Source organism: Dermacentor andersoni, chromosome 5 (genome assembly GCF_023375885.2).
Source record: "Dermacentor andersoni chromosome 5, qqDerAnde1_hic_scaffold, whole genome shotgun sequence".
Classification (NCBI taxonomy): Eukaryota; Metazoa; Arthropoda; class Arachnida; order Ixodida; family Ixodidae; genus Dermacentor; species Dermacentor andersoni.
In genome coordinates this window covers 139660176-139679111 of record NC_092818.1, presented here as the reverse complement: position 1 = coordinate 139679111, position 18936 = coordinate 139660176, and the positions used below count along the sequence as shown (strand labels likewise).

General features: G+C 51.1%; 1 protein-coding gene across 1 annotated transcript in view; it reads right to left on the bottom strand.

The window, feature by feature from the left end:
* The window catches only part of LOC126531259 (uncharacterized), a 47323-nt gene extending 31179 nt beyond the window's left edge, over positions 1-16144 (bottom strand). Inside the window, exon 1 of the mRNA XM_050178709.2 lies at positions 16022-16144. The gene's annotated coding sequence lies outside the window, so the exon portion shown is untranslated. The remainder of the gene's footprint in view (positions 1-16021) is intronic.
* Positions 16145-18936: the final 2792 nt, after the last annotated feature.

Sequence of the window (18936 nt, the reverse complement as noted above, 5' to 3'; positions counted from 1 at the left end):
CGATCGGCTCGGTAACTTGGCATTCGCAGCAGAAAATTCCTCCTAGTGAATATTTAGCGAGCACGTGTTGGTGGGCGAGTTGGTTATACATGATTACGACGAAGGCGCCAAACGAAACGACGGACGAAGGAAGACGACACTGGAAACACGTAGCGCCTACGTGGTTGTCCCGTGTCGCCTTCCTTCGTGCGTCGTTTTATTTGGCGCCTTCTTCGTAATCGGTGAATATTTGCATTGTCGGCCTTCCAACAGAGACTCGATCGGACGGCTCGTTCTGCGAATGATGTGCTATCGCGGCTCCGCAGCACCGAAATCGACAACGACCCTTCGCGTGGTCGATGCATGCAGCGGCCCGCTCGCTCTCCAGCGCACTCATTTTCGCTCCCAAGCTGTCTCTCTCTCTCTCTCTCTCGCACGCGCGCCCGCGCGAACGGCGACGACCCCCACCATCTTCCCCACGGGAGAAACTGGAAAGGCCGCTCGGCGTGCGAGCGTGGGCGGCGATCAATACGCACGACACCGCGATTACGCCGCCCCGGGGCAGCAAGCAGGCAGCGTCGTCGTTGCCGTCACTCGCGCCGGAGGAGGGACCCCTAAGCGTCGCCCCCCTGGCGTGCCTGCCTCGATCGCCGCGACCACACCAGGCGCAAACCCATCGCGCGCGCTTCCGCGGATGGCGGCGCGTCGGGGCCCCGCCGCGGCCGCCGGAAATCGAAGTTGTTTCGCTTTACGCTCTTTCCCACTTTGACTCCACTCTTGCTTTTGTACTCCCTACGTTGGCCTTTTCCGCGACCACGCGAGCGCGCGCGGTTCAATCCCGTCCGATAACGCGCGCGCGCCGGGCGAAGCTCGCGCGCTTCATCCATTGAGCGGGGATGTGCGCCTGCGAACGGTGCCGAAGGGAGTCGTATAGGCGTTTGTTGAGTGGTTACACAACTATGCAAAGTACCTACCGCGGAATCTTAGTAGCTACGGCGTCGTGCTGCCAAGCTCCCGGCCGCGGCGGCCACATCTCGATGAGGGCGAAATGCAAAAACCCTCGTGTATTTAGGTGCACATTAAAAAGCCCCATGCGGTCAAAATTAATCTGTGGCGCAATCAGATCGTGGTTCTGGCACGTAAAACACCGGAATTTATTTTCTTTTCTTCCCTATGCAAAGTGCCTAGTAGGCGGCACTGTTGCTTCTCACCAGACACTTAGCGGTAGGTCTATAGGTTCCTGTCTCGCCTCGTGTGGGACTTCTTTTTGATAAAGGAACGATACGTGTCCGATGGTGGGATTTGAACCAAGGTCCTCCAGCGTATGAGCCCGAGGCTCTAGCCAAATTAGTTAACGTGTCCGATGTACCGATATCCGAGATCGGGCCGCACGACGAATTGACTTCTGAGGATTTTGGTTTTGTCAGTTACGACAAAAACCGTTGGCATGAATTTCATCAAAAGGTCAGATACTTGAGGCAAAGTTTTCAACGTCACTTAAAGCGGGAACTTGGCGCATTCTTCCGCTATCATTTCCGACACGTCTGACACAATTACCAGGAGTCCTGCACTACGCGTCGCAGCCCGCCCTTCGTTTACATGAAACTAAGCGCCAATTTTGTCTTTCATAAAGCGAACGCCAGTGACCCGAAAAAGGCGGCAGCGCCATCACACCGCCATCGCGCCTTTGTGACGTCATGCTGCGCAGGCTCGTCCACATAAGGTTTACATAGGGACCTTAAGTCCATACACTCCCAGGCGCACGCGATAGGAACCTGGAGCGTACGTGACTGCCCCCTTCTGTCACGGCGAGCGAGAGCGTCCCGGCCGACCGGTAAGGCGGAGCATGGCAAGAAGCCTGCGGCTGGCCCTCATCGATCCCTCATCTTTCTCTGATCAATACCGGCTTCGCGCAGCCACGCAACAGGACGGCCAGCTAGGGATGGCAGGGAACTGTCCCACGAAGCGCGTATACTTCGTGTCCACGTCACGAACTCTTCACCTTATTATCAACGCTGAGGAGCTTTACGACTCTACAGGCCTACCTGCGAACTGCTGTTCAGAAACGGTAAAGAAAGTGGCGTCAGAGCTGACACACGCTTGCAACTGTCAGTTCTGTTTCAAATCGATTGCTCTGAAGTGTTGTGCAGTTGGAAAGACAGCGCCAATTTACGCCAACGCGCACGAAAAGGCATATGAGCTTTTTCACCTATGAGCTCTTTTCACCTATGACAAATCAGTTCTGCGCAACACCGCATGCTGGAGGAAGGTTCATGAACGGGAAAATTATCATCTCCTCGACTGCAGCACGAAGCTAGAACTTCAGGCTACAGTCGTAGCCGTAGTCATGAGTGCGTGTGTCTAGCACGAAGCTATCAGGACGTCATACTGTCACAGTAGGCTTCGTAGTCAAAGCCATAACCGCAAACATTATCACCCCCTCTCCATTCCTTCCCAGCTCACACGAGCGGGCTTGAGCAATCAGGCCGTCCGCACTCCTGGTAAACGTGATTTTCCCGCTCGCTCTGTGCTGCAACATATCCAACATGGACAGCAAGACCGAGACACCTATATCAGCTTGTAACTTGTTCCGCCTATCCTCTCGTCTGGTGGTGGCCTATAGCTCTATGGCGACCGCTGCGGTAACGACGACGACGAAAAAAAAAAACGAGAACCCTCTCGCGCGCGCCGTGTCTCGTTTCCAGCGTTGCGTGCGCACGTTGTCTCGACCGCTGTCCTCGCAGGAAAAGCGTTGCGACCGACACCCCACCTCCACCCGACCCCCGCGCCGACAACGGAGCGGAGGACACGTGCTCCGTGCAACGCGCTCGTGGCCTACTTCTCCGGTTCCGTGGCAGCGCGCAGCCTGGCTCAATTATACGTACTACGTTGCGGCAACTGCCGCTGCCGCTGCTGCTCGAGGCCGGTATCGCGCCACGCCGCACAATGTTCACAACGAGCACGAGCGCACTAACACACAGGTACTCGTAACAGACGAGCGCGAGGACTGCTCACTCGTGTGAGTGGCGTCCACGGTTTCTCTCGCCAAAACGCACTATATACACGGGCATAAGTGAGCTAGTTTAGTGGTGGCGTCGAGTGCCACAAAGATGAAAAGCCTCAACTAAAAGCGAAAGCTGCAGACGACTCGTATACGAATGAACACGAGGAAACGCAACACATCATCGTCGTTACACAACGAAATGGAACCAAAGAGCATGCGCCTATCTACAGAAACGAGGGCAAATTCAGTCTGACGCAGCTTGAGCACATGCTGCAGTGGGCGTATTTTATCCGGCGTATTTTTCACCCTATAGATGGGTCAGACGCTAACACTCGTATCGGCGCAATGTCTGTGTAGGCATCACAAACAAGGGACCGGGTTTGTGGACCCCGTCTAAGGAGTCTTGTTCCAGCTCATTAACTCTCCTTGGGCGAGACGGTACAGAATTACATAAATTTCCAAAACGCAGGCCTCGCACTCCCATAGCTATCACCCCTCCATTCTTCTACCGAGTGACACAATAAGAGACGACTATCACACCTACCGCCGGAGTCCATGAACGAGAGTTGTCTGCGCACAATCGCGCGATAAGATGAGGAGGAGCAGCACAACAGCGGAAGCTCCATCGGTGTGCGTGAGCCAGGGACGAGAAAAACAACGCGCACCCTCGCAAGACAGTGTGCCGCGGCGACAGGGCGGGGGGGGGGGGGGAGAGGGGGGGATGCCGAGAGAAACGAGCCTCTCCTCTCGGACCATTCGCGCACAGCGCGCGCGACGGCTGCGACGCGAAAACGGAAAATAGAGACGCGAGCATGGCGTCGGCGACTACCAATGGAGTGGGGTGTGGAGGGGGGGGGGGGGAGGGGGGGCGACGACGACGATGAACTACGAGGAACGGCACTCCCCCGCCGAGCCTAATCTCCATCTCAAAATACGCCGGCGTGCCGCTGATGTCTACAGTGTTCCAGATCTGCTCTACATGTGGTCCTTTATCCTGCCATCGCCAAATCTTTCAACAAAGCCTCCAAAAAAACTGTTCCCCTTTGACATTTGCTTTGTACCGCCGGTACAGCACATTCACATGGTCCCGTGGTGCACGAGCACGAGCGACGCAAGAGACTCCTCGCTCCCTCTCGCGGGAGGCAACGGTGCGGCCAGGTCCAACAGGTATACGCAGCACCACCGCGACGCGGCTGCCACAGCGCCATCCGCGGTACGCGCTCCCGGCGTCCGCGGTTGTCCTCGTTCGCGCCCGCCCACCCCTCCGTACGGTCGACCCTCGCCGCGCGAGGTGCCGGCGGTGGCCCTGCACGGGCGGAGGAGGAAAGCCGTCGGAGAACTCTTTCGTCGTCATGAGGCCCCGACTCCCAAGTATCGGGCTCGGTCAGTGCTTTAGGAGGGAGGAGACCGACTACCTTCGAGGCCGAGCGCCGAAATCTCCCACTCCCCCGCGGGTCTGTTCAGACTGTCCGAATGTTTATTTATTTTTGATCTTCTTCAAGACTATTTTCGTTAATTTCGCGCTAAGAGGTCGATTTTTAGCTAAGGAAATGAACGTGGCAATTCTTTTTTTCTTAAGACAAATTCCCGCCGTAACCGCGACACCGGTGCGCCAGCGTGACGTCACGAATTTCGAAGTATCACATAGTATTTTTGCCGTTGAGGTTGGGTAAACAAACGCTCTCGAAACTTGCTTAGCGTCATTGGATCATTTAGAATACAATGCAGATCATCTCTTCTGATAAAGGAATATATATTAGGTAGGCCCGAGCAGACAGCCCGCCATCAAAATTTATGACCACACGGCTAGTTGGCGCGGGAAATTGAAGGTGACGTCCCCTCCTCCGTCTGTCGTTTGTTGCGTCTTTTTTGGCCCGAGCCTGTTCCCGCGGTTAAAATGGGCCTTTTTCGGCGTTTTAAAAACGGTAATTTACGAATACATCTCAAAATAATTTTTTATTAGCGTTCATTTAACGCTAACAGCTTAATAGCTAACGCTAATAGCTGTCTCGCCAGTAGCGAGACAGCTATGGCGCGAGGAGCAGGATAACGACCCCCGCCCCCCTCCCGGACCTTCACTCCCTTTTTCAACATAAAGGCCTTCCATATACACTTAAGTAAGCGCTTATAACATATGGTATGAATTCGGACGAGTTGGACAATTGGACATCAGACTTTTCAGCACGAATCTCCTCTTTCACGAGCCATCTTGTTGCAGGATGGAGACGTTCGCACTGACAGAACGCAACGCTGAAAACGAAGCAATGCCTCAGATCCCACAGACGCTTGACAGTAGGAAGAGGAGAGCTTGGAAGAAAAAAGTGACGAAAAAATCGGGTCAGTCAGAAGCGTGACAGCAACTTCTAGTTACGAGCATTGCAATGTTCAACGGTCCGAGAATTCGACGAGAAGCAACTTGAAGCGCCGGCCTAATATCCCGCCACCGAGGAAGCGTGGCTGACGTCAACACGTCAAGTAGCTGAAGTTTTTTTTTTTTTTTTCTCGACAAGAAGTTACTCTTACATCATGGCCGTTGGTGCGGACATTTCCAACACGACGGGGGACTTGTAGAGAGTTGAGCAACGTTTGACAGGCCGAAAACGCAGGATCGACTAAACACGATAGTGAGCTAGGGAAAGGGGGAAAAAATATATTATCCAGGGAAAAAGTGACGTGACAGACCTGTCGTGCATGCGCGCGGTTTTGCCGGCCCCATGATTACGGTACTTCTCTGTGTTGACCGATGCTCTGACAGCGCATAAAATGAGCGGTTTGGCCCTTCAACGAAAGTGTGACGATCGGTGCAGTAAGGGCACAAAAAGTACCAACACCTGCCTTTGGAACCTGCACGAAAGCCGCCGAAGTACGCATTACCTACAAATCGCCGGTTGCCCAAAGACCTCTGAACATTGGGATGCCTCAGAATAGCGCAGAGGCACTTGATCAACGCGGCCGTAATTTAGCTCCACGTACGGACGGAAGCAAAACCCTGATCTTTGGAGCACGCTACAAAAGAATAAAAAATAACGATCATTCGCTGCAAGCACACACAAAGGGCTATTTCGTGCCTGCTTACAGACAAAAGCGACGCAGACGCACAGCAGGGGCCCGGAACGTACTCGCGCAACAATAGGATAGCAACGGCGCATGCGCAGGATGGAGCCGCGATATTTGACTCATAACCAAAGGCCCTGAAAGACAGGAAAAAAAAAAAAAAACATTTATTATGATAGAAAAGTTTAGAGGTCGGCCTGAATCAAAGTTCTGACCTGCTGCTCAGCTTAATGACCTTGAAAAGTCTCTACAAAGCTGTGTAAAGGTGAAACGTCAATGCACGAACTGCCTTTCTAGGCAGCGCAAAGGAACGTAATAGAAACAATTACTCTCATTCGCACAGAATCTGCCTTTTCCTTCGCAGAAAAAGAAAAAGTCCCTCACGTAGCCTTCGGAGAAAAAAACGATGGCCTATTATATACTGTAAGATGCAGGGGGGGGGGGAAATCATAGGAAAAGAGAGGGAGAGAGAGGGACCAACGACGGTAGTGAACGTTTTTTTTTTTTTCCTTAGTACGCAACTTTAAATTTAGTAAGAATGTCCTTGACTACCCATGTCGAAGTGCGAATGCGTCATCCCGGTGTGAGCTTCGCGCCTATAAACGCTAGCTCAAATCGAATTGCGCTACGACTATTCGACGAACTGCCGATAAAGCTATGGCGCATGGCTGTTGTGCAACACTTATGCTTACCAGGCTTTCGAAAGCGCTCCCTACTCGCTCTCTTGATTTTAACCGTCCATTTAAGCAGTCGGGTTGAGGGCCTCCGTAATTTGCATGTCACGTGATGCTGCGGCAAAACGCAAGTAAATTAAACGAGACGAAAGAAGAAAGGCACCCGCAAAAGTCTTGCACCGAGGAATGCGTTTGAGGATAACTCAGGGCAGCGAATTTTGCACAACGAGCGTATGGCATTGTGAATTAAGTTTCCTCAACAGTCGGCGCGATCAAAAAAAAAAAAAGAAAAATAGAAAAAGGAGAGAACTTTCTGAGCTCGGAATAAACGCAAAATAATGGGAAGGCCCCGCAAGACTGCTACGGCCTCTATATGACTGGCCCAAAATGCCAACACGGCAGAACTTGTGTCTGGAGAACAGCAGCCCATATCCTATACGACCGTTGACCTTAATGTCTCTTCGCGATGTGCCAATATAGTCAATTAATGCATCGTAATCTACATATACGGCTGGTCCGTAACTTTTTATGGCGTCCTGAAAATTGCATATAAACGCATATGACTAGAGTTATCTAATGCGCGATTAGCCGATTACTATACACCCGACAAACTGCTGTATGAGTGGAGATCGCGCAAAGGGTAAAGTGGGCGTAGGTATATACAGCACTCTGTTTGTTTGTTTGTTTATTTATTTGCTTGTTTGTCACCACGAACACCGGATACTTGCAACGCCTAGCAACGCAACGTGCTGTGGGCGTCGCGTGCCGAGCCTTGGCGACGATTCCGACGTCCGGCAGGGATCCTGTCAAATTCGAAGAATGCGAGGGGCGTCCGGAAAGCGGCGGAACGTTATCAGAGGGTGCGGAGTTCATCGAACGCTGCAAAACGTAGTTGAAAGGAGAGGCCAAAGTGATGATAGGTGGCCCAACGTCTGCGAAAGGGATGGACTATGTGCACCTTCAGTCGCGTTTTAGAACCAGTGTTCACGAAATAATGATTTCTCTTCAGTCACGTACACTTAACAATCATATCCTCTTACGGAGAGAACATGCTAACTGGACTAGACTGCAAGGTGGACTGAATGACTGACCGCTTGACTGACTGACCGCTTGACTGACTGGCTGGCTGAGTGAGTGAGTGAGTGAGTGAGTGAGTGAGTGAGTGAGTGAGTGAGTGAGTGAGCGAGTGAGTGCGCGTCTGGTGGTTTGACTGACTGACTGAGTGACAGGTGGGCTGCTTGACCGATCGGCCGATCGATGATGGGTGGTTTTAAAAGAGTGGTGCTATATTCTACAGCCGCTAGGGAGCAGGTCTCAGTGCGTGACTGATTGGCCGACTGGCGATCGTTCCTCTGGAACGAGTCAGCCCGTCTTCCTTCTCCCTCGACCTGCCGCGGTAGCCCAGTGGCTGTGGCTGCGCCGCTGAGCTCCAGGTCGCAGGTTCGATTTCCGGCCACATTTCGATGGGGGCGAAATGCAAAAACGCTCGTGTACTTAAACGTGTACGCCGAAGAACTCCAGGCCATCAAAATTAATCCGAAGTGCCGCACCAGGATGTGGCTCGTAATCATATGGCGGTTTTGGCACGTAAAACTACAATGCTTTCCTTCCCCCCGCCCCTTCCCCAGCCCTTGCGTACACACGCACGCACGCACGCACGTAAACAAACAAACAAACAAACAAACAAACAAACAAACAAACAAACAAACGAACGAACACGCAAGCAAGCACCTATACGCTCGCACTGCCTTTCAGCTACGCGATCGCAAGCTGCGCCCGACACGTGCTACGACCTGCCAGAGCGGTGTCTCCTATGCGGGGCGGCGTGAGAAATCGGGACTGCCTGGGGTGACACACTATGCGCCGGATGCAGGGCGGATGTGACGCTTCGATGGCACCGTCGCTGCAAGGCGCCGACGACTCCGTATACCTGGGCCCGCGTGTACGCGAAGCGGTATCTGCGCGGCGCTGAGTTACTCGATTTCCGATAGACTTATGACTGCACTGGCGCACATTGTGTCACACGTGACATCATGACATGAAAAACGAGGAGGGGGCTCCTGAACAGGAGTGCGTCGAGCTGTTCCTCAAGGTGACGCATTGGCGGCGTTATTCGACGGCAACTCCGAACACATGACACTGTATACACATAATCATTCTGGGTGAAGAACAGCATACGAGCCGCATAATCGAACAATTTCTGCAGATGTGCTGCTTTTCAAATAATAATTTTTCTTTTTTTTTTTGTAATGCGCAGCTCCTTGGGGACCGTCATATTGGCCGGCATATGCACGATTTTGCCTCTAACAATTTACAATCACACAATTTTTATCACATAGTTCCATATTTCAAGTTCCCGCCAGCAGGGGCGAATATGTACGTCAAGAGTGCCCGACGCAATTATTGTATGAAACTCCATGCCCGACGCCACAGACGTCACGTGAACCACCAAAGCGTTGACGGCAACGACGATGTCTCATCCCTAGTCTGCTCGATTCCACACGTGCACCCACGTTTGACAACGTCAGCAAACGCGCCGATGCTACGTGGGAGACGCGCACGTGCGACTCCCCGCAGTTTTTCCCCTTGTGTGTCGTCGTCACTTCGTCCCGTCCAAGCACTGCTTGTTGACGTTCATGTACCAACCAGCCCAGATCAGATCAGTACACCCCTTGAGTTCATTTCTAGCTCATTGGGCTCTTCTTCTCTGCTGTTCCCCTAACTTCTGAAGTCATCAGTCAATTGTGTGAGCTTGCTCGCCGCCGCGATGTGTAAGGCAAGGTTGTATATTTTTTCACTTTACTCATGTACTGTACTAATTGCCGAAATGCTGCTATTGACTAGTTTTTTTTTTTTTGTGCTCTATGTAATAATGGAATATTCATCTATTGTACTGATTGTTGAAGTACTGCTTTTGACCCACCCTGTAACGACCGACTGGCCAACAGCATGAGTAAATAAAAACATTCCTGTTTGTCCCTGGAAGTTCTCGGCCTGTTCGGATGGCCCGCACCTTCAGACGGGCACGCGAATAGGGTATGTCGCGTCCTGCGCTCCGAAGTATGGCGTCAAACCCGCTTCTTCAGAGAATGCCTGCACTGCGCCAGCATGGAACAGGCACCCAAGTGGTCTCTGGTGGAATGCTCTTCCACCGGGACGTTCGAGTAGCACAGCAAACGGCGGCTCTTGTCTTGGTTTCCAAAGAAGAGCCGCCGAGACAAGGAACCAAGTCAGGAGGTGGTCACCCTCGGAAACATGCAGGTACCGAGAGACGTAAAACAAGTGCTACGGAAGGGCCCAAAATTTTATGAGCAAGATAGGGTGGAGTTGCTCAGCCTGGTGAGAAACACCGTGGGCCGGGCAACGGAAGATGAAGTTGGCCGGATAGCACAGAAAGGCGTCGAGTGCCTTCTGCAAGAGGTCACGAAAAATTTGGAGGACGCTTAAGCTTCGCCTTTAAGGGCGGAACGCAATAGCATTTAAAAGATCCCTGACTTCTCACGCTTCCGGACAACTTATATATGCAAGTTGTATATGTAGCAACTTATATATGTATAGCTTATGTGTAACCGTAATGTTTACCGGGAAACGCTGGCGGCGAGATCTATGCACGAAGACGAGCTTTCTGGTAGAAACGCGGCCTCTTGCGTGGGCCGTTCTTCTCTTGTTTCGCACTTTTGATATTTTAGTCCGAGAAGATTTGACATAAAATGTAGGCGCTGTCGGTGCTTTGTTTTACGGAATTTATTTGTGGGCTGCCATTCTCAAGATTCCGAGGAATAACTTCGTAAAGAACGCAAGACAAGGCATGAGCAACTTTAGTGACGTATAGAATATGCGTGGTTCGGCATGATTATCTCCACCGTCGGCGCCAACGCCGATACCGGATTTTCGGCGACACGGGGCCCTTAACGCTCTCGCCATGCTCTCGCGTTAAAAGCGGGCAACGCTTACGCTTCGTTGTGACCTCGCTACGAAGAGCTGACGCCAAACTCTTTCAGGCCGACAAAGAGCGCCAAGGCCAAAATACGACTGAAGAGGCCGTCTCAAGGAACTTCGACAGGCTGGTCGGCGTCAACCAGGCAAAAGTTAGAACCCAAGCGGCCAAGATTTGTGAAGGGGTGGGTCTCTGCCCTGGCCGACTGTCTGTTAAGGCAGCACGAAATTTGTGCCTGTCGGTGCTCTTTTCCGCGAAAACCCACAATGAAGGCAATCTTTTCTCGGAGCGCCGTATACCAAGCAACGGTGCGTGCCTTCTTATCTGCAGTCATTCCTAGATGTCCTTGCCGTCGACCATCTGTGCCTCATCATGAGCCCGAACAGCGTTTCTGAATACCTTCAGATTGAGTGCCCGGAGTAAGTAGGCGCCTTCTCCGGGGAAGTGAAAATTATTTGCCCCACAACCTCGTGTGTGATGAAGTTAGCAATTGCATTGATAGGTATGGGACCACTAAGTTTCAGACATCGGCGCCTTGTCTGTCGTCCTCAATTCGTCCCGTCCAAGCGCTGTTTGTTCCCGTCCTAATGATGTACCAACCAGGCTAGGCCAGCACTTTAACGTGACACATTTTGCTCCTATAAGAATGACGTTTTCATGATGGCTATCACAACGAGTCTGGAGAGGGACCACACGCTTCATCTCCAGACTTTGAAACAAATAAATAATAATTTAGCCGTCTGCTGTCAATCATACCTCGTGAAAGCGTTCCTTGTAAGCATGCAAAGCTTATGCTGTAGTCAATATGGCTTCTGAAATTGGTGTCCACACTTCTTTAACTGTATTTCAGGGTGTCTACAACGTTAGTGCTTTCGAATTCCCAGATTTTCTCCAAGCTTTCCGAATTTGTTCTTATGAAAGTTCTCTCGCAGTCTATGACACTGGAGGTTTAGCTAATGAAAAAAAAAAAAGAAAGAAAGAAAGGAAGGAAGGAAAAAAAAGAAAAACGGGAGAGAGGACGACAAAGCTTGCGACACGATTTTGCAGTGCAAAAGCTTAACCTAGAGGCTCGGCATGAGGTCCACAATCTCGCGCGTTTTCTTTTCTTTTTTTTTTCCACCGCAATTTGATGCAAAGTAATTTCGCAACGCAGGGGCGCCTTCGGAAATTGCGCCGCTACGCGAGCTTTCTTCCTTTTGTGCGTCCTACAACTATCAATCAACGTTTTTCATGCAGCTGCAGGAAAAACAGTTCGTTGGTTTGACCTCTTTGCTCGACTAATTAAGAATGTGTACGTGATACAGGGTAGCGTGATAAGACTGCCAAACAGCTACATTGGTTGTTTTATTTCTGTCTGTCTCTCATATATATATATTCGTAGCCTCGCGGTTGGCTTTTTTGAGGCTGGAGAACATTTACGCACTTTTCACAACCTCTTTTCGGCTTTCTTGCAGAGAGTGTGGCCCCATTCTGGGCGAATTCACCCCTAAGTAGACAAACTGAACAAATACCACTTGATGTCGCGGCTCGGACGAGCATTCAAGCGCGACAGGCAACTGCACGAAAACATGCTGCAGCCTCAAAACTCGAACGCGCACGTTGGTGCGATGCACTCCGGAAGATTCACAGCGCCGTGGTGCAAGCGATAACTCATTGTTCATCTATATATAGCACATTCTCAGCGCTGAGATAGCTACGTATACTGTCGGCTCGATAGTCATAGTCCACTGCACTCGGTGTGGCCTGGTTCAGTGTGGATTGACAAGGCATATGATGTCTGTATCTTTTCCGGTATTCGATTTGCCTTAGCGAATTCTTTCGGAATGTGTATTGACATGACTCAGCGACTTGTGCAGACAGACGTAGGTGGGCCACTTCAAGACTGTTGAACGAGCAGGCAGGTTTAGCCACGTTGTGTACGACCTGCAGCTCAGGCAACTAACGATAAGCCGTAGTGCGTCTGTTTTGGTACCGTGAGCGAGATGAATTCCAGGGCGTATTCGGCTGATCAAACAGGAATTCCGAGCGACAGTAATTCACAATTCCTGTGCACATGCATGGTGCCGCGTGTCGTTCGTTACGGCATCCTAGCTTTGTCGAATGGTGCTTATACAATAACGGGACCAGGACAGCAGCGAAAAGACTTCGTGTTCATGGGTGAAAAGGCTCAGGATCCCCTTAGAAACGAGAACAAAGCCGCGACTGCGGGAATGCGGCGACTTTTAACTGCTCTGGAAAAGGTTACGTGACGGCTACTTCCAAGTGACCTGGACGGCATTTTCTGCGCCTGAACTTCAAATGCAGTCGTGTGGCTCGTACCACTGATCAAAACAACTGGCGACGTAATGAAAAAGAAAAAGCAAACAGCTAGCACGTGCGGCGCCACGTGCACTCTAGCTCCTTGAACCACGACGGGCCACCGCATCTTCAAGACTGGGCACGATTTCACGAATTCTAGAGCACAGTGGTGACAATGCGCGTTGAATACAATGCTGCCAAGACAGAGGAGCGAGCTCAGTCAGCGAGAAGGCGGTGTAGGGTCGCGGTTTTCTCTCGCGGAATGCCTCTCGTGACACAGGACAGATGAGTAGCGGTGGCAGAAGTGAAGCCAAGCGGTATAATAATAGTTGTTTTGCGAGAGCTGCCTTGCGGACGCTGATTGCAGCGACTGCTCTTGCACGGGAGGGACTCAGCAGTTCCCCCGTCGTTCGCTTATACCTCGACCTCTACTCGCAGTCAACACCGTCAAGCAGCGAAACGGTTGTGCCCGCCCCTCGCCTCCGCGCTGCGTGTCCGAGCGCAATCGGCCGATCTTTGTTTGCGCTCGGCTTTTTTCCGTCGCCCGCGTGCCAGCTCCGGAGAGCGCAGGTACAGGCCGAACAGCTGAGCGCACGCGAGCGGGTTCGAGCCGACGCGAGGATAAGCGTATAACCGCTGATTCGATGGTTCGAAGATACAGCAAGGCGAATGCGAGACGCGGTACGGGCCCATTCGCCGCTGCTTCCACACTGCAAGACGCGTCGCGAGATATATACCGTGCGGCGGGGATGATGTGATCAGACGTGCCAGTGAGCCGCGCGAATGTTTTCCAAGCCCTGGTCCAATGACCGTCGTCGAGTTGAGTCTGGGCCGGGTTCACGAAGCTTCCGTTCGTGAACCCCTATATCGCTCTATAGCGATTGCCCGACTGCGTGGCACCTGTTGCCTCGGTTTTGCCTACAAGCCTACATTTCGTAACTGTCCACAATGGATCGGGAGAGCCAATTGGCTCTTCTGGACCAAGCCCAGCGAACCGCTCGTGCCAGTGGGGCCCTGGAATGGGGGGCCCCAACCATCGTGCCTTATTTTATTTTCAATAAAGTTTTTACTCACTCCCTCACTCTGCCCTAACTCCACAATACTAAATTCAATTTTAATTGGGAGGTATTCTTAAGTGTCAATATAGTGGCCATGTCCATTTCGTCTGCTGCTGAAGTTCTGATTGGCTGGGCTGGAATACGCATGACAAGGAGACAGCCGCCCACAGCCAATCAGCACTTTAGCAGCAGACGAAATCCTGTCCACTAGGTGGACACTAACAAAATAGCACCCCCCCCCAACCCCCTCATCCCCTTTTCTCTATATATATTTATTGAGAAGACAAATAATGCAGGTAACTTGCTCTATTTTGTGTTTCTAAAAACTGTCACTTGCCGCGTTTCCCGCAAGGTGTGAATTTTCGCACATGTTGCAAACGGGGCATGACAAAGAGGAGATGTGCATTGCAACACGGTAAACATTTACACTGGAAGCTTGCGCTAATGGTTGGCTAATACAAGCATTGCAAAACGTAACACACATGCTTCACACAATGTATTCTGCTCAAGAGGAACGCAATAGTGATACACCTGAGGAGGCGAACATGATACACTTCGCTCAAACATACGCGGGTGTGTTACGGCATACTGTTATTTCGAGAGCTAGCACCCGCGTTTACAGAACCAGAGACCAATACTCAGGCGAGCGCGTCACGTGACTAACGCATTCTTCTCGGATACGACTACAGGCCGCGGGCGCTTGCTCTCCTTGTATCGAGAAAGCCCACGCAAGGCATCATCCGCGACATCAATACCGGGCGGCGGAACGCCTTGAAATCGGTCAGCCGATGAGTCATCAGCTGAGTCAACTGGCGCCCGGAGAGGCCACGAACTATCCAGCACATTAAACGTTTGAAACAGATGTTTTAAAACAGGCAGCTGTTTAGCTTTCTCTCTCGGTCGTCGCACGCACTGCGAACACAAGGGCGCAACTTGTGCTCGCAATTATTCACTGTAGGGCACGCGTGCGGCGTGCCAGAAGTTCATCGGCACGAACAACCTGTACTGCGCGCATGCAATCAGCGTTCGTGCAAAACGCGCGCGCGAGCGTTCACGAAAGTTTGCGCAAGCTGACCAAGAAACCTAGCGAAATAAAAACGCAAGTATAAACAAGAAACGTTCCTTTCCTTGTGGCGTAAGGAATCGTAAATTCCTATCATAGCGACGCTGCCCGGGCCACGCCGCCTAAATAGAGGGGCTATTTTTAGGGTGACGCTCGAAGCACCACCACCGCCACTTCGTTCAAACCATGCTCCGCGCTTTTCAGCAGACACACGCGCGCGCCTGCCGAAACGTTTTGGCGGCTTTCGGATCAGCAAGTCATGTGCATGCATACCGGGACATCACGATGCAAATGTGATCGCGGCACCCCAGGTGAAAGCGAGACACCTTCCGCTCGTTATGCGGAGCACCCACGAATCGATTTCGAGACAGCGCTCATCGACCTACCGAGGCCTTCTGTACCGCCTACCTTCAACACCGCAAGTTTTGCCCTACGAGTCGCTCGGCGATCGTTCACACCGGCGCGATTGCGGGCAGGAAAATGAGCTCCCCAGCTTTTACAATATCCGAAGCAGAACATAATACGCCACCGTGCTGAAGCCAGCCCGTAGGAAGTCCGCCGCGGAAACTCGTCCTAGCAGACCGAAACAGCTGCGACGCTTGTTTGTTTGTTTTGGCGAAAGTTTTGAATCTTCAGACTGCTAACGTCTGCTCCTATGCGGCAGAGAGCCGCAAGGATACCGCCCGTGCTGGCGTCGCAGACTATCGCCACGTTCGCAGTTGTGACACGACGCCAAATACGAGCCGTGCACGCCAGGTCGGTGAGAAAAAAACACAGCCGAGCTAACGTCTCCCGCCACAAGTAATGGCGCTAGGCCTAGGCATCTGCATCAGAATGTCAACCTTGGGTGCCGCGCTGTTAGCGGGGGCTTGTCCATCGCGGTGTAGCCACCTGCGCCGCGGCTGGTCCGCGACGCCATTTGATGAATCTAGGTCAAAAGCGTGCCCAACTTACCTGAGATTTCGCGCAGAACTTTGGCTACGATGCGCTGACGAAATTTTCAAGAAGTTCGGGTTGCTTTCGCGCCTCGCACCAGCGCTACGATGCCCGGATGAAAACGCACGCACATTCATTGAAACGTACGCACAAACAGGTGCGTTGCGCATGCGTCGCCCCTGGCGCGCGTCACGACGCCTGTCGGGAAGGTTTCGGTTTTGGATTTGCCGGTCGATCGCTCCGAAGCGACAGCCCGGCTGTTCGTGGTTGTTCGCGGGCTTTAGTACGATGTGATTTGTGTTTTCTCTGCGATGCGTTGCTGTTCTGTGATTAGTAGTTGCTTCTCAGCGTCGTTATCGCAGAAAGTTTTGTTTTATTATCAAAGTTTATTAGCTTTCTTTTTAATTTAGTACTTTACCATTTCTAGTTCAAAGGTAGATTTACATTTATTTTGACACAGCTTCCGCTTCCACTAAATTCAATAAAAATTGTATGCTTATAAAGCTATTAGCGTGCATTTCAGTCACACATAATCGAAGCTTGTTCAGAAATGGGGGTTTTGATTGGTGGTGTCCAATAAATAATAATTATACATGTCTTTGAGGAACACGCAAACGCTCAGAAGTATGCACAGCAATATTACTGCTTTGCTAAGTTTGTTTTCGTTGGAGTTGTTGACTTCTTCCTGGGCGTGTCCGATATCTCTTTGCGGCCTGTTCCTTGCTTTATAGACGTAGAAGATGTCTCAAAGACACATATCATTGTATAATAAACAATGTAAGGATCAGCCTGTCACACTTGCGATAAGGATTCAATGATTAATTACTTATCAATAAAAAAAGCTACACTAACAGCAACTAGTTATAATGTGGCGCCATCTGAAGGCGAAAAACAAAACGTTTTTGCCTCCAAGATCTCAAAACAACTGTAATCTTAGAGGCTATTGCTGTCTTCTTTTTATTTATACTAGATGGCGCAGCCTGTACTAAAGCCTAGGAGGTAAGATTGAAGTGCAGCCAGTTGCGTAATTTTGGTTCAGCGGCCTCTTTAAGAAAATGATTTTATATTCGCATAGATTGCATAGCGTGCGCCAGCAATCATCTTATGTTACCCGCCGTGCCGGGTGTTGTTCTAGTACGATCTATTTTGTACGTAATCCCTGCTGCAAGTGCAGCCGGTGCAACAGACGCCGATTCACTCTACCCACGTGAGGCACCTCCCGTGAACAGCCGTGGCGTGGCGCTGTCGTTCCACTGAGTGAACGCGGCGGGCATCCTGAATACAAGTTAAGCCCACTGGGCATGCTGCGTAACCGGCGGCAGTGGCATAATTTTTCGCTCAGGCTGCATGCTTATTTAACGAAATAAATAAATAAATAAATACCGTGTGACAAGTATCGCGGCGCGATGAATTTGATGTTTTCTATAGCGGACTAAATTTTCCCTCTAAACGTAACCTAAAATTGAACATTTAGAGAATGGTTAGTTATTCTTAGCTAACTTGACTAAATAAATAGTGTGGATTCCTCAGGCTGTCGGCATTCAACACTGTATAAGATTTATGCGCGTAGGTTGCATAGGTACCTTATTCCCAACTAACGTTAGCCGGGACACACGGGATACTATCAGTTCTTTAATTTCGCAGGACGAAAGTCAAGCTGCATACTGACCACTCCGATCATTGTCTTCAGCTGTGAGGTAGCTGTTACCGGCGGCTCTACCTGCTGCAATAGTAGCATGCTGTGGTTCTATAAAGGGCTAGCTGTGTTAGATTTCATCAGTTGCGCGAAGGTTAAAAATAATTACGCGGCTTTAGAGTTTTGCTAACTCAGGAAGACACCTCTCAGCAACAAATTTAATGGAAGAACCCGAATATGTTAAAAATTCTTCTCTTTCTCTTAGCTATGCAAATCCAACGCACATGTTGGATCTGATTCCGCCCCTTCTCGATATATGAAGTGGTGCCTTTTGACCAAGCAGCCCATCGCGGCGTCCCTGCGTTTATTTTTTTTTATTATTTCTTTCCCATTTTCTTTGTTTTTTCTTTCTTCTTGCTTGTGCTGTTGAAGGAGCTTCACATCGTCCTTGCTCTAACGCGCACGTATTTGCTAACGTAAACAGCAATAACACCTTTTCCATTTATCGACGCGAAGGCAACATGCCTATTGCGGCGTGCAGACCGTTCCTCTCCATTATAGCGACGACAAAGCATGGAACCGAGGTTTTGGTGATGCGTCAGAATTCATTCTTGAACAGCTTGGCCAGTATACTTTGATCCAACTGGCGAATACACATGTGATCGCCCAACGCGTCCCGGCAGGAATTTTCTGCCGGGACGCCCGTCGTTAGGAGTGGCTCGGCGTGAATGAAGCGGTTAACACGCGCATGCACGCGCTTGCCCTCAGTGAAGAGCGGACGCCGCAAGCAGCTCATCAAGATGAACAAACAACCTGCAAAAGTTCGACGCGTCGAGTGCGAGTGCACTGCACGGTAAGTGTTGTTTTCTCTCGAGAGGTAGCGTGTGGCATGGCATACGTGGGAATATAGAAGGGGAGTGCACGCAACAATTTGTTTTGTCAGACAAGTACAAACCCCATGCAAGCGATCGTGCGCGCCACGGCGTCAAGCGACGCTATGGAGACGGCTGTGACTCGGAGTTTTGTATAATGCGACACCGCGAGCGTGTCGCTTTGGTCTCGCGCGACGCATTCCGATGGCATGTGCGGCGACATTCCTGGCTTGTTTTTTCGTTTGGCCCCACGGAACTGTACAGCTTTTTCCCGCGATGCATGCGGTAACGCGTTCGTCATGCCAATGGTGAAAACCCTGCCATATATACGTGCCCGTAGTCTAAAACAGCACCTAGACGTGCCGAATCAGTCGTAGAGGGTGGCAAGTGCGACTCGAATGCTTACGCCACTGGCTTCATGCTAT